Raw genomic sequence first — 6,526 nt, 5'->3', positions numbered from 1 at the left:
ATAACTTATTTTAAGAAAACAGCCAATCCAGTTTGGTTGGTCCATGATGTGGGTCCAATAGTGGTGTAGTTGGATGGGACTTGACAAGAGCTTTCCAACGATATATTATAAGTCCAATTCCGATGAATATTGAGGAAGTTATGGCCAAATTACTAAAATGGGCCCGGTTTGAGCCCTATGTACGGCTCAATGATCTAGGGGAGGGCCTAATATGATTTATCATTCCTAATGCGATTAGGAATGATTTTAGTCTTCTAGGTTCTTCTAGAAGGTTCTTTTCATTCCTAATTCAATTAGCATTGATAAATTGACTTTTGTTGACTTTTTAGAGTTTTAATTAAAATCAAAGAACATTTTTGAGGAAAAGATACGATTTTATCCTCCTGCACGGCAAAATTTATCTGATTTTAGAAAACGCGTCAAAAACAGGATTAGCGCCCAACGCCAACCATTGGCGCCTGGAGCCAATGGTCAGCGTTGGCGCCAATCTCGTTTTGCGTGCGCCAGATTCTGTTTTGTTAATTTTATCTTTTTGGCTGATTTTCTCTATAAATAACGTATTAAAAACTCCATTTTCATGAATCAATAACCAGCTTTTCAATTATATTCGCCTACAACCAGTTTTCATTCGCATCTATCAATTCTCTCATTCTCTTTAATCATTCATCTCTCTCTCTCCCTTTTTCTAAACTTGCTTTTCAAATACAAAATTCCGCATTCATTAGATCTAGAAACACCTAGCCATATTCGAAGTTGCCTTCGCCCTAGACGTGAAAGGTTTAATTTCTGAGGGTTTGGTCCCAAATCTCTCTTTCAATTATTTAATTTAATTGTTTGTTTATTATTTTCCTTGAAGTTACTAACGTGTGTATTTTGTTATTAGAAAGAGGTACGTGGCATCAAAGTAAGTGGTTTAATTGATTTATTGATGTTATGATGTAGAAATCATGTTCAAATTGTTATTATGATTCCTAGTATCATGTCTAGGGTAATTTTAATATTAAGTATGATTGTTACGATGCCTTTTATGCTCTTCCTAATATTTATGATTGTTAGTATCATGTTAAGGTTAAAGATTTGATTTTTAATGCTTAGTGACATGCTAGGGTTTATTATTAATCTTGTTAGTATCATGCCTAGGATCTTGCTATTTTTATTAAGCTTTAACATGATTTATGATTATTTTTATAATTGTTTTGATTATGATTATAATTTTGTTATTGCTATAATTATTATTATTATGATTAATATGATTGTAATTATGATGATTATAATTATTATTATGATTTATTATGTTGCTTGATATATTTATTTATTGTTATTGCTTGATCACGCCTTTTATGCATGTTTAAAGGGAATTTGATACTTGTAATCACGCTTAATAAGATAATTAATAATCTTATTTAGGGTTAATTTGATTATAATTCAAGTGATCGCCAATAATAGATTATTTGTGCATTAATATTCAACCAACATAGATAAACAGGTTTAGGGTTAATCCTATTGATTGCATGTTAGTCAGAAAGCGCACATGAATACAATCAGAATAAAGTAGAGGCCTATTATTAGGGCAGGTTCAATCTCTTTAAGGTTGGATTTGTACCTTCATCCCCGGACCCTTATTTGGTTCTAGACCTTATGGAGTTGACGATCTCTTGGATCATTAAGGGGTGTAACCTTCACCCTTTGAACGTTTTACAAGTTCCTAAAACTTGTTGGCGACTCTTTTGCTCTATCTTCTTCCCTTTTGGACGCCACCGTACTTTAGTGTATGATCACAGTGGGGTTCAAGCTAGGGGATTAACGCTTGAAATTTATTCCCCACAGTTTTTGGCGACTCCACTAGGGAGGATTTCTATTTTAATTCCTGAATTTGTTTCGGCAATGATTTAGAATGAGTGGATGAGACTCAAAACGTTCTAAGTATTTCATGTGCGTAATTTTGATTAACATTATTGTCATATGCATAAAAAAGATCTCATTGGAAAGACCATCCGTAATGAGTTAAAAACATAGGATTTTACACGTAGGAAATTTGAGAAATATCTTTCACAAGTAGGACCGAAATAACACTGCGCGAAACTGGAAATTTTTATCGAGCACAGAAAGCTGCTGAGGCATGTAGGAATTAGCGTCAGCGACTAGAGGATTGGCGCCAGGATTTTAACTGTAGCGCCAGACGCCAGCATAGGCGCCAGGCGCTACAACTAAAACTTGGCGCCAAGCTCTGTTTGCTGGCGCCAAATTCTTCCAATACCGAGCCAGAAATATGCATTCTAATTTCGACCAGTTTTTCGTATTGTTTGCTCGATCCTACTTCCTGATTGAGTTTTTCTCACTTTTCTGAAACCCATATGTGTTCTACATATGGACATAACCCTCTGGGAATTCATGCTCCATCTACTTGATTGAACGCTCTGAGCAACAAAGGGTACATCCGAGAATGTTGAATTCACCAAACCATGGAAGCGAGTTTTTTCTAAAACTCGCGGTGTCCCATCCACTCGCGCCAACCCTTCACGGTTAGGCTTCCGCGCGGTGCATCCGGACAATTAACCATGGACCCTCTATTGACTAAACCATATCCCGAACTTTAGAGAACTAGAGCCATGGTTAGGTTAAACTCATTGCATCATATTGTGCCTACTTGACTAATTGTGCATTATTTGTTGTGCATATACTATGATTTCTTAACCGTTTGTTTGACTTGTGTTGAGATTAAGTGAATTAATGACTTAAAGAACTTTGCCTTAATTAATTAATTAATTAATTTGAGTAAATAAAGTCTAATATTTTAATCAGAATTGACCTAGTACGACTTTAGGCATACCCTTGTTGATTAATAACACCGAAAACAGTCCCAGATTGAAGCTCCAGCATTGGCGCCAAATTCTGGACTGTAGCGCCACTCTGTGGAGTGTGGCGTCTAGCGACAGCTCTGTCGTCTGGCGCTACACTACACAGTGCGACGCCAGTCCTGTCGTTTTGCCGACAGTTCGGATTATTGGTCGAGCCATCACCTAGTGTATAATTAACCAGTTTACTAATTAATTCGGTTAATTTTCGCTGTCAATAACACCTTGTCGAGTCATTAATTGAGTCTAGTCACATAGTCTAGCCACATGGTCATGACACGAGTCTTAACATACCACCTACACTCACTAGTCTTAGCACACACTTCTAGTATATGTCACCATGACCATGTCTTAGGTTCATGCATGAGTCGGTCTTTTTCGTCATTTGAGTTGGGGGGTACATTCTATTCGTAATTTTCCATACCCCTCCATCTACATCATTTTCCTTCACATTCTAGTCCAATCTTTCTCCACTTCCTCCTTCCATTGTATGTTGAATAAAGTTTGAGTCAAATAATTAACAATGAATACCCCCAAATCCTTTTCCACAGTACTTGGTCGAGGAGAGAAGGGTGATTAATCAAGGACAACCTCTTTATTCAAGTCTCACTTTTTGATAAACCGATTCGTCAAAAGAGGAAGGCTAAAAAGATAATGGCAAGTCAAGAAGAATTCAATGAGCTTAGGAACCAATTGGTCACCGTGATTGAGACACTGAAGCTACTCACACTCAAGATCAATGATCCCGTGAAGCAACAACAGATGGACCTCATGCAAGAGAGTCTAAGCAAGCTATCTAGCGACTATAAATTTCAGGACATGAGCTCACAAGGGGTCTCGCTGGACAAGGGACTTCTTCCGCATAAGTTCAACGCCACTGACATCCCTAAATTCAAGGCAATAGATGACCCTTACTTATCTAAGAGCTTTCGAAACTATAATGAGCATTAAGGGTATCGATAAGAAGGTTTTCCCCTCTCTGTTCCCACTATCTCTCGAAACCGTTTGCCAACAATGGTTCTTCTCCCTTGACAAAAAGAAAACCTCTACCTGGGAATCGATAGTAAACGCTTTCATTGATAGGTACAAGTGCAATATTCAAGACGAAACAGACTGTAGACAACTTGAGATGTTAAAACAAAAAAGAAAACGAAGGGTTCACGTCTTTCTTCAATAAATGGAGGGAAAATTCCGCTAATATGGTAAAAAATCCCACTGAAAAGGAATATGTGAAGATGTTTATCAAGAATCTCCAAGGGAAGTATTCAAAGCACTTAAAGTACCAACACAACTTGAATAGTTTCAAGGCTATCTATAATATAGGCATTGACATTGAAGATGACCTTCTGAAAGATAATAGTGCGAGAGGAAAGAAGAACGACCATCATTATTATTCCTCTCCCATTAATGAGGTACATGCCATGAACGCCTCTAAACCACGAATCCAAAGATCAAAGAGGGTGTTCACTCCACTTGGTATGAGTTATGAAACGGCTTTCGATAAGCTACATCATAAAGGACTAGTCATGCCCATAGGGCCTATCAAAGATCCAGTTCCAGAAGCCAGGCCACCCAAGTGGGATCCTAATAAGCACTGCAAATATCACCAAGGAAAGGGTCACGACACTGAGGAGTGTTGGAAACTCAAAGAAGCCATTCAAGATCTGATCAATAACAATGAATCTTCTGAGATTCTAGCCATCGAAGAAAGTCAAACGTCCTTCGATCCATCACTTCTTATCACACCTGTAGGAGAGCCCATGATCGAGACAGCTTGTATGACCTCTCTCGATGAAGTGGACATGATTGGGGAGGATGAAAGTCTTTTCTTAGATAATACCAGGGAATACTCGTCAAGTCTAAAAGAGGACATTCGAAAACTGCAAGATGTCATTGCCATGCTCTTGAATGTGGTAGAAGGATTAGCAAATCGGGTAACGGCCATCGAATAAAATTCTCGCCAAGGGTGTAATGAAGAACTCAATGCTCCTAAGCCACAGGCAAAACAGACCATTGAAGAATACACACCAATAGGAATGACTTACAATGAAGCTTTTGACTGTCTTCACGATCAAGGCCAAGACCCTCCATCTGAAAAACGTTTTCCTAATTGGGACCAAATTCCTATTGTCGATACCATAGAGGTCGCGGTCACACTACTGAAAAGTGTCTCGCCCTCAAGGATCGTGTTCAAGACTTCATTGATACAAATCTCCTTCATGCTCCTCCGCGTGACAAGAAGGCCAAGATTAGTAACAATAACAACAGTGGCTGTAAAGGGAAGAAGAATGACTATCCTTCTTCTTTAGGAAACACCTACTCTAGCAATAGTGTTGGTACTTTCGACCTTAGTGAGATCCTAGCCGTGGGTAATTGAAAGCAACCGAAAAGGGAATTTACCCCTATTGGAATTAGCTACGATGATGCTTTCGATCGACTCCATGCCAAGGGAATCATTACTCCCATTGGACCTATTCAAGATCCCCCACTTAAGAATTGATTGCCTAGTTGGAATCCAAACGAACACTGCAAGTACCACCAAGGTAGGGGTTATGCTACTGAGAGCCGTTGGAAGCTAAAGGAGGATATCCAACATTTGATTGATAATAACAAGCTTCCCAAACCTCCAGTTAACAAGAAGAGCGAATAATGATGAAGGAAACAACAAAAGACAAGAGGCGTGCTTCAACGACAAGATTTCGTGACCTCTTTTTTCTATTTATTTTTTATTTACCCTCTCCCCAATAAGTCTAGCATAGGTACCGTTTTATTCTCCTTATATTTATTCTATAGGATCATTATATATTTTCTTTTAATAAAATGAGCATTTATTTCCTTACATATGATCATTTCATTAATATTGCATTAAAAAAAATCCATGTCAAATTAAGCACAAGGTATACCAATGATTTGAGGCACCCCTTGTAGCCACGTCATATCTCATTTCACCCTTCAATTATACATCCTTTCTTCATAAATCACTTTGAGCCTCGTCTAACGATAGACATTTCTTTTTTCAACCTACACCTACCTAACCTTGGGATGGGATGATGTGCAACTTATGAAATTCTAAAAAGGCTTGAGTGAATTCAGAAGATTAAAATAGCAAAAAATAAGTAAAAAAAAATAAATAAAAGTGTACAAAAGGGCAAGTGTTCCAATGTCTTTGATATGAAAATATCTTCGATAAGAACACGTCTCAGATTGCGTCTCTTATCGAGTGCTCGGTACCGTGCCTGAGAAACATGAATGCCAAATGAGTGATAGACCGGATGATCGGGATTGCCCACACTTGCAAAAATAAAATAAATGCTAAAGCAAAAGATAAAAGTGAGCTAAAAAAAAGAGTAGAAACTCAAGCATAAAAATACAAAGATTCAAAAACAAGGTTGCACACCTTGGGGGCTTATCGAGGGTCTTGAGCCTTTATCCCCTTCTTCTATAACCTTTAGCCTTACCACGTCACAACCCTTAAAAAAGACCTTTTTGAGGTATACACATACTTGTGCGAGGTTCGGCTAGAGCTACGTTCGAATTGATTCCTAACGGATACGTAGGCAACCTCACATCGAGGTGCGGCCGTAATAAACATGCATTCATATTCACATTCACACACTTACACCATGATCATACCAAGGGATCCCCAATGCTCATACCTATTCATTTAGAGC

This window comes from Chenopodium quinoa, unplaced genomic scaffold, assembly GCF_001683475.1.
Source record: "Chenopodium quinoa cultivar QQ74 unplaced genomic scaffold, ASM168347v1, whole genome shotgun sequence".
NCBI lineage: Eukaryota > Viridiplantae > Streptophyta > Magnoliopsida > Caryophyllales > Amaranthaceae > Chenopodium > Chenopodium quinoa.
Note: the sequence above shows the minus strand (reverse complement) of the source record.